This window comes from Euprymna scolopes, chromosome 20 (assembly GCF_053919585.1).
Source record: "Euprymna scolopes isolate OS-2025 chromosome 20, ASM5391958v1, whole genome shotgun sequence".
NCBI classification, from domain to species: Eukaryota; Metazoa; Mollusca; class Cephalopoda; order Sepiida; family Sepiolidae; genus Euprymna; species Euprymna scolopes.
This window is the reverse complement of record NC_136501.1, coordinates 78,468,210-78,487,627: the sequence shown is the minus strand read 5'-3', so window position 1 is coordinate 78,487,627 and position 19,418 is coordinate 78,468,210. Positions and strand designations below refer to the sequence as shown.

At 42.6% G+C, this 19,418-nt stretch overlaps 1 protein-coding gene across 2 annotated transcripts in view; it reads left to right on the top strand.

The window, feature by feature from the left end:
• The window catches only part of LOC145241474 (fanconi-associated nuclease 1-like), a 281,174-nt gene that overhangs the window by 110,404 nt on the left and 151,352 nt on the right, over positions 1–19,418 (top strand). The gene's annotated exons all lie outside the window — the stretch shown is intronic.

The following is a 19,418-nucleotide window of genomic DNA, read 5'->3' as shown; positions in this document are numbered from 1 at the left end:
TATATATATATATATATATATATATATATAAAAGCGAAAATGTGTTTGCGTGTTTGCCAAAAACTTTCGACAGACACAACCAAACTTGACAAATTTGGTAACATCTTGAAGCTCCAACCTTCGGACGACAAATATCAAAAATTTGGCCCCAACAGTCAACTCTAAATTGGTCATCTGGCTGGTTTACTGCATGGTGGGGGGAGCAAAAAAAATAGCGACATTTTTACATTTTTCCTATATATTTTACTAGAATTCTAATTTTATTTATACGTATTTGAAAAAACGCTTAGTCATGTCACGTGATGTGACGTCAGCATGCTTTAATGGCGATGTTTGTATACTTTAAATAAGAGACTCTTTATGGTTAAGATGTTAGTATTGTACAGATTAAAATGTTAACTTTCAAGTTATGAAAATGGTAGCAATGTATCGGGTTAAAAATAGTAAAATATGAGAGTATAACGAAAAATAATAAGGTAAAAAAAAAATTACACGTAAAAATATTTAGCGATGAGAGAAACAACTCGCTATGTTTACAAAACAAAACAAACGGCCATTTTCTATTTAGTATTAGTAACAATATGATAGGAGGGGGGGGGCTTGAATTCTAAGAACACTTTGAGATATTTCATTCTGGCAAAAATAAACATGAACAAAAAACTTAGGCACAAGACCAACTCAAAAGGGGGGAAAATGGGAGTCGTTGGTCATCTTTGTCACTCTAGAACTAAATAAAAGTTTCTCAGCTAAAATCTTCTTCCACCATAATACCGCATTCGCCTTTTCGTCTAGTTAGTAGACTGCCCGTTCCACTTTGGTTTGTAAAGAAACCTGAGCTCTTGCGGGACAGTCTCTACGTGGGGGTACCCTCTAGATGAGACGAAATGGAGAGAAGAAAATTTTTTTGATGAAGGATGAGGGGTTAGTTATTGGTTTCTTTCTCTCTAAGATGGGTGAAATTTAGAGGGAGGGGTGAAAAGAAAAAATTGAAGTTAAGAGGGGGTGGGGATCTTGGAGGCTTCCTAGTCGGGGAAGGATGGAGCAGTCAATCGGTTAGCTAAGAGGCTTAACATTGAGTTATACTTGACGGAACTGCGTGTTCCACACCTAGGCAGGGAACAGGTATTCAAATTTGGCTCCTTTTTGTACACACAGACTTGCTACATGTATCCATCTTCTGTCAAATGCCGCGCGATGCAGCCTTTTTCTATCACATCTGATCTTCACCCGTAGTTGGTGTTTAAAGAAAGTGATCAGATCTTGATCAGAAAAAGACCCCCCCCCCCCACTCCGGCCAGCTGGCAGACATGACGTCCATATCACCATTCTCGCCACGGCCAGGATCATAATGTCTTTCCCGGTCCCACGGCGTCCGCATGTTGTCGACGACATTGGATATGGTAATCTGGCGAGGATGCTCCGGGTTCGATGCGAGCCGTCAGCTCGCTGATGTATGACCAGTACTGGCGGAGTTCGCGGCAATCGAAGAAAGCATGATCAGTCGTTTCTATGGCCGTTACTCCGCAATGGAGACAAGCAGGCGACTCCAAAAAACTGGAACTGCATTGTATGTTGTTGAGTGGGAGTGCATTGTATGTTGTTGAGTGGGAGTGCATTTCGGGCCAATCGCCAGGTCAGAGAGAACTCAAAATTGTTCAGATGACTCGAACCTGGCGCCAAACTCCACGCGGGGTGGATCTCACTCTGCTGCCAACCCAAACGCGCGCATAGCGGGTCGTTGGCCCCCCCCCCCTCCACCAGATCCCTGTGGATTTCCCTACGGGTAGCAGTCACAAGGTCACTGGACTTTGGTTGTCGTTTTAGCGCAGCTTGGCACTCTTTCAGGAAGGTTGAATCTCCCCACAGCCTGCGACAACGCTTGATAGGGGGGTTGAGAATTAGGTCGGGAAAGGCGGCAGTAATCGCAAAGTGCCACAGTTGATCTTTGTGAAGGTAGTGGCTCAGGAAGGCCAGCCTCTCGGCATCTCAATGACACTTCAAGTCCGGCATTCCCAAACCTCCCTTACACGGACGTTGAATGCAGACTTGTCTACTCACCCAGTGTCTTCCTCTGTCCCAAAAGAGCGAGGACAGAAGTTCGACAAGAGCTGTTAAGTGTGCAGGTAGGGGAAGTACGGCTAGTCTGTAAACATGAGATGGAAAACGTATGTGGCACATGCCTTGGCTCTACCCTTTAAGGAAAATTTCTTAGGAAGCCACGAGTTGACCGCAGCCTCCACCTTTGACCGTACCTTCGACCAATTCTTATCAAGCTGGAGACCCAGTCCAAACCACATGCCGAGGATCTGAACTGAGCCATCCGTCCAGCTGAAGGATACTGGGAGGTTTGCGTTGCCACTCCAGGCGCCCAACCGCAGTTCGACCGACTTACTGCAGTTTATCTTGGCCCTCGTGATTCTTTCGTATAATGCAAGTGCCTCTGACACGGTTTGATGTCTCTGAAGTTCGACACGAAGACCGTGACATCATCGGCGAATGCAGATACTTTGACAGCTGAGCTGCCAGGCAGAGCCATTCCGCGCAGAGCCGAATTTGCCTTCACACTGATTGCGGAGCAGAGGCTCCAAACAAGGCCAGGATGTAAAGCAGGAGCGACAGTAGACAACTCTGATGAACTGACTGAGAGATAACAAAGGATTTTGAGCGTTTTCTGTTGACTTGCACAACAGCCGTGGGCTGTCAATACATCACGGAGATCCACTTGCCGAAGTCTGGTTTAAAACCGGTGGCTTTTAAGACATGCCAGGAAATCGAATGCCTTGGACTGATCTAAATTGATTAGCACGGCTTCCGTGTCATCATCTATTCTCCCCTCTAGGATTGTGTGGATCAGGTGCAAGTTGTTCTGAATCGATCTCCCCTTCACAGTGTAGTTCTGTTCCGGTTCAACCAACTCGCTGATAACAACCTGCAGCTGATTCGACAGGACCTTGGCCAAAATGCTCAACTCTGTGTTTAGCCACGCCTAGAAACCTCATGGCACATGTCCACATCAGAATTGAATGCTTCGTTGCCTATCTTTCTAAGCCTAGCTCTAACTACTTGGCCTTTTTAATGTTCGCTAGTCTCGCGTAGAAGGTCCTGCTTAGCTAGTTCCTGACTAACCCTATCACCCTCCCCTATATCCCGGGCTAGTTTCTGCTCTAGCTGCTTCTTCGTCTTGGCCTTATCTAATGCAAGGCGCTGGGCATACTTGACGGAGAAGCTTCTGATCTTGGCTTTGAGACTTAACCACCACTTACTCCCAGTAACCTCCCCCACTAGTGCCTTTTTAATTAATTCTCTTAAGTGATCTTGGAAGTCTTGTATCTCCAGAAGGGAGGTGTTTAACTTCCAGTACCCTGCTAAGTTAGGTCTATTTCCTAGTTTCAGCCGGGCCATAACTAGTTGATGGTCTGTCTGACCTAGCCAAGTGAACGTGGGACAGGACAGGAAGTCTACTTTGCCTCTCCTAACTAACATACTGTCCAAATAGGTGTTTGGATAGGAGGGAACACTATTGGTCCACGTCAACATCTCCTGCCCCGGATGCTCGACTCGAAACCTGTCAACCAGACCGCATCTAGCCATCAGATCAGCCAGGCTGGACTCGCACCTCTCTGACTCTCTAGCTTCGCCTTCTACCTTATCTATCTCGGGATCTAAGATAGCGTTCCAATCCCCCATTAGCACTACCCACTTCCGACAATCTACAAACACGTTTAACTGACCGAAGAATGAGACCTTCTCATGAGCGGTGCTGGGTGCATAAACCGCGATCACCCGAAACACAGAATCTTTTACGGCAACATCGGCCACGACCAGCCTGCCCTCCGTATCCCAATGAACAATGTCAACCATTGCCGACAGGGTACGTTTAACCAGCAAAGAGACTCCCCTTCTCCGTGGGCTGCCATATGCTGAGAAAACGTCAAAATATTGGGTCAGCACCTGATAGTCCACAGAAGAAATGAAATGCATCTCCTGAATCGCAGCAATATCCACTCCCAGGGACAAAAGGTCATGCCAGATGCGAGCCGCCCAGCCTTATGATCTCAAGCCCCTCGCATTCAGACTAGCCAAATTCGAAGCCATGGTACTTACCTTAAGGTTTGTCACACTCAGCTCCGAAATCAGCGAGGGAAAGGACGCCAACGTTGTGTAAAATGGACAAGGTGGTCTGGTTTTTCATGTCCTGGCCTTCTCTCACAATACCGCCGATGGCCAAAGGGAAAGTCAATTTAAGGGCTCTATAGAGTGACGGATGAACCAACACTGGGACCCTTCCTTGCATTGTTTTGAGAGTTTGCCAAGGGAAGAGTCATTTTTCCTAATGAGTTCAATTCCTGGAGCAGCCCCTTCAACGGTCTCCAGCATTGTCCACAAGTTGGTCTTGCAGGCCTCTGGTAGCCTGACGAAAGTTGTTAGCAGTGGGGCGTCCGGGAAATTAGAGGGGACATTAACGTCTTTTCCCCCTGTTGGCAGTCCAGCAGAGGTTTTAGATTTTTTCTTTGCTGGTGGTGTAAATCTGTTGCCACAGACAGGGGGTCTATAAAACACAGTTCCTCCCTCGTTTCAAGGGGGAGGGTCCCTATTGGGGTAAGTCCGTGAGCGGGAGAAGCTAAAGGATCTCTCCCCCTCCCGGGTTCACTCTATTCTTTTTGGGGTGGTGGCTCAGTCTGCATTTGTGTGGGGACAGGTGTTGGTGCGGTGTCTGGTGTTGGTGCGGTGTCTGGTGTTGATGCGGTGTTGGTGTTAGTGCAGTGTGTGGTTTGGGGGTGGAAGTGGGTTGTGTTGTTGTTTGGGGTGGTGTATGCTCACAGGGAGTTGAGGGGGGCACCTTTTTTTCCCTTTTCTTATTTTACTTTTCTTTTTTATTCTTTCGAATGACCCGGGGAGTGGTCCCTCTCACTAGCGGATTCATCTTCGGAGGAGCAGTCTTTTCTTCGTTGGTTGTTGCTGCTCCTCTAGTTGCTGTTTCTCTGGTTGATGCTGTTTCTGCTCTGGTTGCTGCGGCCATTTTTATTGCAGCTGCTCCTGTTCTGCCTGTTGCTGCTGCTGTTTTTGTTGTTGCAGCTGTTTTCGCAGCATCGGCTGTGGAATTGGCCGCAGCAGCTAATGTTGTTGCCACAGCTGGTTCAACGGCTGTTGTAGAGGCTGCTTTTGTGGAGGCTGCTGTTGTTGTTGTTGCCTCGATTGTTGGGTTGGTAGTAGGACGGTGGCACATGGTACTGTGGGCTTCTGTTTCCGCCCCGTTACTGTGCTCAATTCCTCCCCCTTGGTCTCCTGCTTGGTTCTGGGTTTCCTCGGTGCTGGGATTGGTGCAGGCGTTGTTACAGCCTGTTTTGACACTGGTGCTGTCTCCGGGGTTGGGACCGTCTTGGGTGTTGATCTTTGGGGCAGCTCTTGGCCATGTGGCCCTGCTTTTGGCAGAACCAGCAGTGCAGACGACAGCCCTCCACTACCACCATCATAGTTCCTCCTTAAATGTCAGCTGTGCTGGTATCGCCAGGAAGCCTTCTCTCTTTAGCCTTATGGCCACAGTGTAGCTGCCCAAGTGCGTGCCGGTTTTCGACTGTACTGGGGTTACTCTTTTGACCTCGCCGAACTGGGTGAACAGGGGTCCCAGGATTTCTGCAGGTATTTGCATAGGTTGAATACCTGCACCCGGGTCCTTCTGTTGCCCTGGTGTTCGGGCATTAGTTTGACTCAACACTGACGGTGGTAGTGGAGGGCTGTCGTCAGCACTGCTGGTTCTGCCAAAAGCAGGGTCACATGGCCATGCTTAATTTATGGTAGGGAGAGTCTCTTCGCATCTTCCTTAGTGGGTAGGAGGATATCCCACATGGCGTAGCTCCTCTGGTACAGTTATAGTACCGGGATGTTTAGTTTGTGTAGGAGCTCCGCCATGTCTTCCTTTTTCATCCCTAGGAGGCGTTTTTCTGGTATATTGGAGATGACGATGGACAGGACTGTTTTTGATTGCCTCCCAAGGGCCTGGCTTAATTTCTGTCTCCTCTATGTATTGTTTGTACTTGGTCAAGTACAGGTCTCTGTACTCTTGAGGAGACAGTTGCTTCTCTACGGTATTACCCCATGCAGACCCTCTTGTCAATGTTGTTGTTGGATCTTTGTTGGGGTTGAACTGTTTTTGCTGTTCCTTTGCGGAAGGGTTGCTATTTTGGGGTGCATTTCCCTTTCCGCTTTCCTTTGGGACCAACTCTCCTTGCTTGATGCTTTTTCCAGGAACAGCCGCCCTTTTTGAGGAGTCGGCCTCTTGGGGAGCATTGTTCCCGTTATCATCCTTGGGAGCTTTTGCCCCTTTTGTTTTGGTGAGGTCCAGGTAGTATGCCCCCCCCCCCCCCCCCCGTGTTCTTGATTTGCTCTCCTTTATCACCCTTTGGGGCTATTTTTGTTGTTAGAGCGGGATGCCCCATCCAATATTGTTTTTTCTCCCCTTTGGGGGAGTCGCCCTCTTGGGGAGCTGCTGGTAAGTTTTCTCCCTTCTGGGGGGGGGGAGCATCCCTTAGTTTATTGTCCAGGCGGTACGCCCCATTGCTTTTTAGTGTTTTGGCTCCTCCTGTTGGGGAGTCGTCTCCTTGGGGAGCAGTTGTTTCTGTGGTAGCCCGCTGACTGGAGGTATCTATATTGATTGCTCCCGGGCTGGGGGTGTCCATTTAAAAAAAAAATAAAAGCTCTCTTCTCTGTGTTTGAAAATCGCCAAAATGAGTGATGTGGAGTCGGTGTCCAAAGTGGGGAGCCGATTTTGGCGGCAAAAGAAGTGGCGCCAAAGGCGGCGAGAGGGGAGATAGAACTGAGAGGGAGTAGGAGGTTAGTGGAGGGAAGAGAGAATGTGTTTCTGACCCTCCCTCGCGGGAAGTTCGTAAATTATCAGCTTGGATACCCCTGCGAGGGGGAAGAGCAGAGAAAGAGAGACAAAGTTGGAGTGTGGACAGAACGCTACCCAAACAAAAAGCTTGTCAGAGTGTTCTGGCTTGACCTGGAGGCACCATTTACACTTTGATCTCAGCCAAAAGACCAAGTAACCATATTATATAGCATATTTTCATACTGAACAGTATATTCTACTACCTCCGGTCGGAAATAGTGCACAAAAATTTTCAGTTTGATCGGAAATACTTAGTGCATACAAGTTTCAAGTTTTATAAGGCAGTACTTTTGAAAGGAAATACAGGTTAACCAAATACTTAATTAAATTGACAATTGATTGTACGTACATTCTTACAATGTATGATTAAATAAATATACAAAAAAATAATGCAAAAAGCTAAAAAATCTAACTATTTATTCAATTGTGTTAATTTACTTTTCAATTCTTCTGATATCAAAATTGAAGTGGGAAGTTTTCCTTTTCTTTCTAGCTGTGCTTTTGACATATGCTGAAGCCTGTAATTGTTGCCACCATCAGCCAAAATTATTTGTTTCATTGTCTCCTGCAATGTCAGAAAAATGTTGTTCAACTTTGATTTTTCTAATTCTTGAAAGCTGGTTTCAACTGCTTCAATTAATTCAATATTCTTTGGAGCCTTTTGGTGTTGAATGGATTGTATTGAAGTAACCTAGGTCAAGCACATTCAGATCCGGACTGTTTGCAGGCTGGTTAACCAGTTCAATGTTCAGCCCTAATCTTTCCAATTCTTGTTTGAACACCAGGTCCATTGGATGTACGTGTGGCTTAGCATTGTCTTGTTGAATTATGATTCGTTGTGGAATGGAACCACTTGGTCATTTGTTCCATGTGGAAACAAGGACCTTTTCAACAAGGAATTCACGAATCTGAATTTTTGTGATTGTATCCATGATTTTGTTCTAGCAGACCTGTTTCTGCCGTTACGTTTAGCCGCCTCTTGTTTGACAAATGGCCAAATTTCAATCTTTCCGTCAAAGTAACATTTGTGATGTAGATCCCAATGGGGTTGAGCCACCGCAACAAGAAACATTATCCTTGTAATGAAACGCTTGCTTTTAATGGTTCTTAAAGGGTCATGTTCGTCTTTGCCTAAAATAAAATTTCCTTGCATTTTTCGTCATGTGAAACCATTTCTCATGACATCAAACATTTCTCTAAAAGTTCCCCGATTTAAATCCAACTGCGAACAGCAAAAATCAATGCAACATTTCATGTTTTCTTTTCTATCGTGAGAAGCGGTTTTACAGCATTTGAATGAGCCCAAATTTCGCCATCTTTCATCCTTGCAATCAACGTTGTCTTAGGTATTCCACATGCTTGAGCAGTAGACCTCAAAGTGGTTCTTTTTCTCAAGGAATGGTGTTTATTTTTGCAGTCCTTTTTTCGGCCACAGAGAAACTTACAGCTCAAAGAATCCATTGGCACCGATATATCGGACGAACTGTCTAGTGCTCGTGATCAAATTATCTTATACCGAATTTTGTGGCAACATCTTTGATTGCACCTCATTCTAGGATGCGCCCTTTTTAGACCTTTGTAGCAACGCTTGCAGAACTGCTGTTCGTCTTGAATTTGTCAATTCTCTCTTATCACTTCTGTTTTTACCTTCCACATTGGCATCAACTACATTTTCCATATTTATATAACCACTGTGGGTATTTTTAAAAATAGATTATATAACAGTCAACAAAGTAATGTGCATAGATTAAACTCTAAATGACTTTTAGAATGAAAACTGTTCTTTTTCAATAAAAAACGCTCTAAAGTACTACCAGTTACCCCCTAAAACATTGAAATGGTGCGTGACAAAACCTAAAACGTGGACAGTTTTAATTCTGTACCAACTATTTCCGACTGGAGGTAGTATTAAAAAGATACATATTATATATTTATTGTGTACTACATTGACACAAGATGTCATATTCCAAAAATCACATGTCTGAACTGCTGATTCCAAAAATCAGGTAATTACTATATTTCATGTATATTTTAAAGAATATGGTAGGGGATATAAAGTCAGTCCTGGAAATGGCAGAAACCGTTTACGAGTTAACAATACTATATTTCATGTATATTTTTAAGATTGTGGTTAACATTACTATATTTCATTGACTGAGATAGGTGGATATATGTACTAGCAGAATACCCGGTGTTGTCTGGGATTTGATGAAATAGTTGGAAAAATGTACTAGCAGAATACCCGGTGTCACCCGGGATTGGATAAGATAGGTGGAAATATATACTAGCAGAATACGGTGTTGTCCAGGATTGGATGAAATAGGTGAATATATGTACTAGCAGAATACCTGGTGTTGCCCGGGATTGGATGAGATAGGTTGATATATATACAAACAGAATAACTGGCGTTGCTCAGGATTGGATGAGATAAATGGATATATGTACTAGCAGAATACCCAGCGTTTCTCGGGATTAGAATTAGATAGGTTGATATATGTACAAGCAGAATACCCCTGTTGCTTGGGATTGGATGAAATAGGTGGAAATATTTACTAGCAGATAACACAACGTTGTCCGGGATTAGATGAGATAAGTGGGTATAAGTATTGGAAGAATACTCACCTTTGTCCGAGGTGGATATATGTACTAGCAGAATACCCGGCGTTGCCCACGATTTGATGAGATAGGTGGATATTTATGCTAGCAGAATATTCGGCATTGCCTGGGATTGGATGAGATAGGTTGATATATACACCAGCAGAATACCTGGCGTTGCCCGGGATTGGATGAGATAGGTGGATATATGCACTAGCAGAATACCCGGCGTCACCCGAGATTGGATTGGATCGGCGGTTATGTGTACTAGCAGAATAACCGGTGTCGCCCAGGATTGGATGAGATAGATGGATATACATACTCGCAGAATACCAGGCGTTGCCTGGGATTGGATGAAATAGGTGGAAATATGTACTATACGAATATGCGGCGTTGCCCAGGATCGGATGAAATAGTTGGAAATATGTACTAGCAGAATACCCCGCATTGCCTGGGATTGGATGAGATACGTGGATATATATACTAGCAAAATACCAGGCGTTGCCCGGTATTGGATGAGATAGGTGGATATATGTACTAGCAAAATACCTGACATTGCCCGGGATTGGATGAAATCGATGGAAATATGTACTAGCAGAATGCATGACATCGCCCGGGATCGGATAAGATAGGTGGAAATATGTACTAGCAGAATACCCGGTGTCGCTTGGGTTTGGATTAGATATTAACAGAATACCCGGTATCGCCCGGGATTGAATGAGATTGGTGGAATTATATTCTAGCAGAATACCCAGCGCCGCCTGGGATTGAATGAGACAGGTGTTAATATATACTAGCAGAATACCCAGCATCGCCCTTGATTGGATTAAATTGGTGGAAATATATAAGAGAAGCATACCCGGTATGGCCTGGGATTGAATAACCTTGCTGAAAATATATACTAGCAGAGTACCCGGCAAGTCTTGGGATTGAATAACCTTGCTGGAAATATATATTAGCTTTGTACCCGCCATCACCCGGTATTGAATGACGTTTTTGGAAATATATACTAGCAGAATACATCAAAGTTATTATGTTAATAAGAGTGGGGCGATAATGTGGGTTAAATCATAAAAAATGATTTTCTAAATTAGTAACATATCCAAGAATTATGAAAAATGATTAAATGTAAGTTATTTGATTGGTGTGTTTGTAATGAAATAAACAACAAAGACAATGTATCAAAGTTATTATTTTAGTAAGGGGGGGCGATAATGTGGGTTAAATCATAAAAAGTGATTGTCAAAATTAGTAACATATACAAGAATTTTGGGATTCAACGGGATAGGACCAAATAAATAATAGCAGATTACCCTGAGTTACCCGGGATTGAATGAGATAAATGCAAATGTATGCAAGCAAAATACATGGTTGCCTGGGATCAAATGAGATAGAAGCAAATATATACTAGCAGAATACCTGGCGTTGCCTTGGATTGAATGAGATTGATTGAAATATATACTAACAGAATACCTAGCATCACCCAGAATTTAATGAGATTAATTGAGATATATACTAGCGGAATACCCAATGTTGCCCGGGATTGAATGAAGTACATGAAAATATATACTAGCAAAATACTCGGCGTCACTTGGGATTGAATAAGTTCGGTAGAAATATATATTAGCGGAATACCCTACATCTTAAATAGTAAGAGGGGGGTGATAATGTTGGTTAAATCATGAAAAATATTTGTCGAAATTAGTAACATATCCAAGAATTATGAAAAATGATGAAATGTGTGTTTTTGATTCATGTGTTTGTAATGAAATAACCAGCCCAGACAAGTATCAAAGCCATTATTTTCATAAGAGGGTGGCGATAATGTCAGTTAAATTATGAAAAATGATTGTCAAAATTAATAACATAATCAAGAATTATTAAAAATGATGAAATGTGTGTTATTTGACTGGTGTGTTTGTAATAAAATAAACAGCCTAGACAATGTATCAAGCTTATTATTTTAGTAATCGGGGGGACGATAATCTGGGTCGAATCATGAAAAATGATTGTCAAAATTAGTAACATATCCAAGAATTATGAAAAATGATGAAATGTGAGTTATTTCATTGGTTTGTTTGTAATGAAATATACAGTCCAGAAAATGCATCAAAGTTATTATTTTAGTAAGAGGTTAGGGGCGATAATGTGGGTTAAATAATGAAAAATGATTGTCGAAATTAGTAATGTATCCAAGAATTAAAAACAGCCTATCCTGCCTTGACAGAGTACAAAATAGACTTCGTGGCTTAGTGGGGGATGCCCTTTTCTCTTCCCTGCAACCTCTCTCCCACAGAAGAGACATTGCAAGCCTATCTTTGTTTATCATTATTTCCATGGCAGGTGCTCGTCTGAACTCCAATCTCTGGTCCCCCCTCGCCAATCTTTTACGAAAAACACCCGTCTAGCTGAATCCACTGTCAAAAACTTTCCACACTCTTTATCTATGCCTAAATCAAAACGTAGATTCCATGAACAAAGCTTCTAAGAGAACTGCACGCCTGTGGAACTCTGTTCCTTCTGCTTGCTTCCCTCCTGACTACACTTGGATGTCTTCAAGTCCAACATAAATAAATTCCTGATGAACTGCCCCCTTAAGTAGACACTTTATTAAATATCCACACTAACGTACTGTACTTACAATAACCCTTATCCCTGAGTGGCTTCCGGGCCTTGATAAGTGGTGACCACCTTGTAAAAAAAAAAAATTAAAAATTATGGTATTCAACGAGATAGGTCCAAATATATAATAGCAGAATACCCGGAGTCGCCCGAGATTAAATGAAATACATGCAAATATATGCTAGCAGAATACACTGGCTCCTGGGAGCGAATGAGATAGTTGCAAATATAAACTAGCAGAATACCTTGCTTCGCCCAGGATTTAATGAGATTAATGGAGATATATACTAGTGGAATACCCGGCGTTGCCCAGGATTGGATGAAATAGCTGAGAATAATAATATTAGAAGATCACTCTGCATCGCCCCTGATTGAATGAGGTAGGTGGAAATATATAGAAGCAGAATACCAGGTATCACACGGGAGTTAATAAGGCAGGTGCAAATGAATACTAACACCTGGCATCGCCTGGGATTTAATGATATAGGTACAAATACAGAATAGACGAATACTTGGCATCACTCGGGATTGTATTAGATAGCTGCACAATATACACTAGCAGAATACCTGGCGTTGCTCAAGATTGAATGAGATAGGTGAGAAAATATAGTAGCAATATCCACGGCGGTGCCCGGGATTGAAAGAGATCGATGGAAAGAGATAGATTAAATGAGGATGGCAGAATATAAAGTTTGTATCGGAAATGGCTTAAACAATTTTCTATCTCAAAATTACTTTATTTGTGAAGTTGATTCCGAATATGGCTGAAACAGTTTACGATCTCAAAATTAGATTAATACATATATATTGTTGGTTTTTTATGACAGTTTACTAGGCCTGTTTCTGTAGGGGGTGATCTATATTTTAAAAAAATTTTTCATGTTATCATCCGGGAATGATGTGATGGTTGTAGTGGTGGGTAGAAAGAAGCATGATTATGTTAATTTTAAATGTGCTCTTAAGTTTTATTTTGGGGGTTGGGTTGGAGAAAGTAATATCCATTTTGGGGTAAAAAAAAGTGTGTGAAATTGTTTCATATATGTATTTAAATTACCCGTCTTAGTGTAGGTAAAATTATTTTAAATATGTGTTGTATATTACCCGTCCTTGCAAAGGTAAAATTATTTCATATACATACTGTAAATTACCTACCCTAGGTAAGATACAATTATTTCATATGTGTAATACCGGCCTTTGTAGGTAAAATATTCTTTTGCTTGAAATAGCAAGTGATACATAGACATTAAAAATGCCTCTCTCCTAAGAATAACAAATATATTCAAAATCAAATTCAATTTTCTCATTGTTTATACAGTCCCAAGCAACGCCGAGTAGCCCCACTAACTTCATATAAAGGGAGAAGTTTTCAATCTAATTCAGATATTCTCTTACATTAATAAAAAAAACATCCAATGATTCATCAGTAAAAAGGAGAATTTTGATTTATCATTATCGATTTTTCTCTCCTCTCATTTTCTTTTTTATTACCTTAGGTCATTATATTTAGAGAAATAGATTATGAGTTCATACCTCACCATTTGATTCTGATTTTCATATTTCATCATTTGATTCTGATTTTGTCATAAAATCAACATAAACATTTCAAATTGCAATATTAAGCAGATTTTCATTTTATTTTATTTTTTTTCTGTAATCTATATACTTAATAGAATATAAGATAAAAAGTGATGTTGGGTAGCAGGGACGGACTGACCCATCGGTTAATTAGACCTTGCCCGACGGCCTGGCATTGCAAGGGAGCCTGTCTGTCTTACTATAAAATTACCAAGAAGGTCTTTGTTTTGCACTCAAATACAAGCACTCTGACGAATTACTCAGTTGCACATTGTAGTGTGTTTCTCACAGCCATAACGGACTTACAAGTATGGGTTGATCTATGCAATCATAAAATTTCTGGCAAGAAAAAATGTCTCTGTCAGAAATCAAACTAAACAATTTGTGAAGGAAAAAAGAAAGAAAAAATCAAAGAAAGAAAATAAAAACTAAGTGATGTTAAATTTGAACTCAACCTAAGATCAAGTCTCAAACTCAAATCCAACTGTTCTCTTCTCTCTGCACTTTCCACACTGACGCCCAAAATAAAGAAGACGTCTCTTTTATAGAGAGACCCAACCACATCTCATTTGCATACTCCCTCCCCCCTCTCGTCACATCACGTGATTTTCAGTCCATAAATACCAGGTGGGGGGGGGGAGGGCATTTTTATTCTCTCTCTTTTTTTTTTTTTTTCCTTTCCTAACACGAGCCGAACGATGCATGAGGTAAGGTTCTTTACTTTTAACCACACGCCCCCTTGATCTCTAAGATCAATAATTAGTATCATAGTCTGCCATCCACGCTGGGTGTCTTCGTTCACGGTGCGATTGTCGAAGAGGCTCTTCTTCAGACACTTCAACCTCAGCATCAACCTCCCCTTCCTCTGATGGCAAGGAGACTCTCCGTATATCTAAAATGTGACGAGGCATTCCGTCAATCGCTACCTTGTTTTTGGAGAGTACTTCAGTTACTGTACCTTTTCCCCAGCAAGTCGTGTAACGAGAATTGGGTGGTTTCACCAATTGCGATGTCCACGCAGGCCTGTTCTTCTCTCTGTGTTACAGTCAATGGATGTTACCATTCATAAGAAAAAATAGACCGGTGCGGCACTGAATTTTCGTCTTGACCAGCCTCTGGCGTCATATTGTACCAAAAAACTGCTTCTTGGGGCGAAATCTGGCTTCTTGATGCCACAGCTTTTATAGTGCGATGGTGCCTCTCTATAATTCCATTTCCACTTGGACAGTATGCAGCTCTAAAATATAGCCCCACATTCCACTTCGCACATAAGTCTCTAAAAACTTTCGAGCGGAAAGACGTACCATTATCCACCAACACCTCTTCTACTGGCCCCCTTTCCATAAAAACCTCCTCGACAACTCTCTTTACCTCTTCTGCTGTTTCATTCTTGATTTCCGCCATATCGCTACTCTCCCAGGCCCACAATCTATCATAATTACATGCGGTTCATGTTGATAATGTGTGATATCAATGGCAAATCTCCGCCAATTCTCTTCAACATGCAGTTCCCCTTTTTCATGTCTAGCCGGTGCAGGATTGATTGATTGGCATTCCCTACATTGTTCCACCACCTTTTGGACGTCTTGCATTGTGACGTGCGGGTTTACTTTTCTTGCCAGGTAAAGGGCCCGTTCCTTTCCAAAATGATGCAGGTTATGCAGGTCTTTTAAATTCTCTACTGCACAACATGCTGAAGCCCCGTCTCTTTCGTTGTGTAACCAGGCTTTCTTGACTCTTGTCAGCCCATCTGCTTTATTTTTTTGTGACGGAACTAAGGTAATAGTTACCTTTATTTCGAATTCTCGAACCAAGTCTCCCAGCGCTCCAAGTCTACGCTTGATAAGCATCTCCGCTGTTCCTTTTGTTTTGATCCGCTTATCACCAGACAGCTCCGATTTAATCCACGACACCACTGTTGCAAAGTCTGTTTTAACGTTCACTATCTGTAGCCCCCATTTTAGAGCCAGATTGATGCCTTTCATCACAGCATCGAGTTCTGCAAGATTGATATGGCCGCTATCATCCTTTTTGCGTAGCCAAGCAGCATCTTCAACAGCCACTTCTCCTATTTCCAATAATACCCCTAATGCTACACTGCTAGCATCAATCCATATCACTCCTTCATGGCCCTCCTTTACATGCCATTCTCCTCTGACAGGGTCCATTTTTTTCACTTCTACAATGACTTCTTGTATTATACAAAGCACTTGATCAACTGCATCTTCCCAACTGTCTGTCCCAGTCTGCCTTTTAATAAAACTGCACGCAGTTCGCAGCCATCCAGCTATTGGGTAGTGGCCAACCAGCTTTCCATATATAGAGAAAAGCTCTCTCTTGGCTAGGTCAAGCTTGGCTTCAGGGATCTCATTTCCTCGCCCAAACATCAATTTTCCTGCCTTATTGTTCTGTAGCCGAAATCCCAAAGCCATTCCGTTTTCCAGTGACTCAGGCGGTTTTGTTGTCAGTCCATATGCTTTGTTATGCTCTCTCACCCTTTCTGCAGTCACTTCTGTTTCGTCCACTAGTACATCATTGATGTAAGAGCAGGTGCCTCTCTTCCCTACATCGTCTTTGGCCAACACTGTCTTAAGAACTGCTGTCATTATCTTTGGTGCGGAGTTCAGACCAAATTCTAATCTGGTCAGACAATAAACTTGACCTTTGTACTCTACCAATTGATATTTCCACAATTTCTCATCCACATGAAGTTGGAGGTAGGCTGATTTCAGGTCTACAATTTTAGTTGCCTGCTTCATCCTCCTCCATTTCCTTACGACTTCTTCACACACGTCGATTCCGTACTTTGTGTGACAAGCGACAAACTTGTTCAGCTCACGGAAATCCAACACTGGCCTAACTTTCTTCTTAATAGGTTGGACCACAGCCATGAGTGGCAAAATTCCTTCAACTTTCCCTGACCACGGCATTAATATTCCTTCATCTATCCATCTCTCAACTTCTTTTTCAAACTGCGGCTCCGCAGCTCTTTTCAGTGTGCTTTTGTAGCAGCTGACCCGATTCGTCAATACAGGTGGTTCCGTGGTCCATCGCCATTCTACCATCCATTTATCGCCATCGAAGCAGGCTCGAAAGTTATCATCCTCAATCAGACATGGTCGGGGTTTCGACGGTTGGTTTGTATCACCCTTGGTTACATTTCCTGTTATTCCCGGTGCACTCTGATTGCCAAATTTCACCTGGCCTTTAGCAATAGTAGCTCCTCCCAGTCGGTCTATCGCGTCCAGACCCAGCACCACATCAATTCCTGCAACCAGTCTATCCAGCACGATCACTCTTAGTCACAATGGCATATTCCTTACTACAATCTCCGCATCAGCCTCTCCACAGCATTCCACTTCTCTGCCATCTACCACTCTAACGTTGCTGGTTCCATTCCAAGAGTTGGTGACGCTCATAGTAATAAGTGTTGTTGTACATCCAATATCAACAAGAGCTCTAGCCCTCTTTCCATTGATTGTGATCACTAACTGTGGCAACAAACTCTCTGTTGCAATATTTTGGAGTGATAATGGGGTATGATCCCACACAGTCAGACGATTCTATTTATAAACAATGCTGCTAAGAACTGAGGAATCAAATTAATTCACGTTCTGCTACCAACCAATCAGAAACCAGAATTGCTTCATAAATATTAAACCTTTTCACGAGCAATTTCACAGGTTCTTTTCCCGGGTTTCGACACGGTAAGAATATTTTGTTCTGTGGAACTGTCTACTACAAACAAGTCACCTCCCAGGACTTGTGTGTAACACGAACCATCTGAAACTGTTCTGAAACTCAAAATGGCTTACACTTCTAGACTCTCATATGCCTGTTCAGTATAAAAGGGGTTAATACTGGTGCAATAGCACCCCTTTACTCGTTTCCCGGAAGCGAAGGGCAATTCCTGCTAATGTGCCCTACTTGGCCACACCGAAAACAGATAATGTCCGGTTGTGGCTCCTACAGTCTCTCATCAGGTGTGGTCCTTGACATTGAAAGCATTTACCGGTAAATCCACGGCCTTGCTTCATCACTGGTTGCTCCTTTCTGCTTGCCACAGCAGCCGTGACTGCCCCCAACTCACCGGGCTGTTTTGCCAAAACTCTAGCATGCATGGTTTCAATATCAGTAAGTCGTTGCAGTTCCATGGAGATGCGATCAGGGAAACCAGTTACAAGCGCCAGCTTTACAGTCTTCGCAAGGCTGCGTCCCCCATATCCAGCCAATCCTGCTAGTCGTCTTATCTCTGCCACGTACACGTCCACAGACTCCCCAGTCCAGGTGACTCTCTTGAGCTTGTTGTAAGCCTCAAACGCGCTCTCGGAAAATGCAATCTTTAACCGGTTTTCAATGCTCTCAGCAATGGCCTGATCCGTGTCTCCCATTTCTAGATAGACCGCTAGAGCACTTCCTTCCAAATACATTGGTATTAACGTGGCTACATCCTCGATCTTCTGCAGCCTTGCCATCAACTTCAGCTTGTTAAGCCACACAACCACGTCACCTTCTCCAGTAAATGGCCTCAGGATATTGCTGCTCAATCTTACTTGGTCACCCATTTTTGTCACTGTGCCGAAATAGCTTGACGTTAAATTTGAACTCAACCTAAGATCAAAAGTATCAAACTCAAATCCAACTGTTCACTTCTTCTCTGCACTTTCCACACTGACACCCAAAATAAAGAAAATGGCTCTTTTATAGAGAGACCTAACCACATCTCATTTGTATACCCTCCCTCTTCTCGTCACATCACGTGATTTTCAGTCCATAAATACCGGGGGGGGGGGGATTTTTATTTTCTCTTTTTTTTTCTTTCCTAACACGAGCCGCACGATGCATGAGGTAAGGTTCTTTACTTTTAACCACACTAAGAAAATGAATAAATTAATGCAGTAAAAAATCTGTTTATTATTGTTGAGAGACTCGTGATACTCAATCCTTACCTGGCCCTAAAGCAGGACTGCAAGGCATAGTTTTAGCGGCTTTTTTTTTGGTGACTATACTTTAGATTTCACCGCACTCCTTGCATGGCTGAATGAAATAAATCATTAATCTTCTAAGAATATTCAGACGATCACAAACCCGGCACCTCTGTAGTCTGTTGTACCGGTCAAGCCTTAAGAAAATCATTCAGTCCCCTCGCATCTCTGTGATTCTCAAAAGGCACTAAACTTTTCATATGATATTTAGAAATTGCAAAGAAAGGACACCTCATTTCCAACTCCTGTCTATTGCGAAGCATTTTTGTAAGTTGAAATATTGACTAATTATTTTGTTTACATCTTTATGCTAATCTGATATAAATGTTGAGGATGAAAAGTAATAGTAATTGTCTGCATTTTTGAGATTGTCGGACTGACTTCCTCATCTTGGTTGTTATAGTCACAACATTTCGGCCGTTTTGCCCTCCGGCCTTCATCAGGTGTTAAAGGTCTGGGCTTTGTGATGGCCACTCCAAAACATTAATATGATTGTCCTCAAGCCATTTCTTAGTCAGTTTAGCCGAATGCTTTGGGTCATTATCTTGCATGAACCACCAACGACGACCAAGTGAGAGCTCTTTAGCAGAGTCTTTCAGGTTTTCATCCAATATTTTAACATAATCTTCCTTTTTTATGCTACCTGTGACCTTAACAAGTCGCCCTGGTCCAGAGGCAGCAAAGGATCCCCAAAACATCAAACTGCCTCCACCGTGCTTCACTGTGGGTATGGTGTTCTTAGGCAGGAAAGC